Below are 208 nucleotides of genomic sequence, written 5' to 3' on the forward strand. Positions count from 1 at the left end.
CAGACGTGCCCTCGGCCGAATGGCTTCGGGCGCAACTTGCGTTCAAAGACTCGATGATTCGCGGGATTCTGCAATTCACACCAAGTATCGCATTTCGCTACGTTTTTCATCGATGCGAGAGCCGAGATATCCGTTGCCGAGAGTCGTTATGTATCATGGTAAAGATGTCACCAACAACGCGCACACCGTTTCCGGGGCGCCCGTGGTT

General features: G+C 53.8%; 1 pseudogene; it reads right to left on the reverse strand.

Moving 5' to 3' along the window:
- On the reverse strand, positions 1-145 carry LOC118345150 (annotated as a pseudogene; the record flags this gene model as incomplete).
- Positions 146-208: the final 63 nt, after the last annotated feature.

Source organism: Juglans regia, unplaced genomic scaffold (assembly GCF_001411555.2).
Source record: "Juglans regia cultivar Chandler unplaced genomic scaffold, Walnut 2.0 Scaffold_15431, whole genome shotgun sequence".
NCBI lineage: Eukaryota > Viridiplantae > Streptophyta > Magnoliopsida > Fagales > Juglandaceae > Juglans > Juglans regia.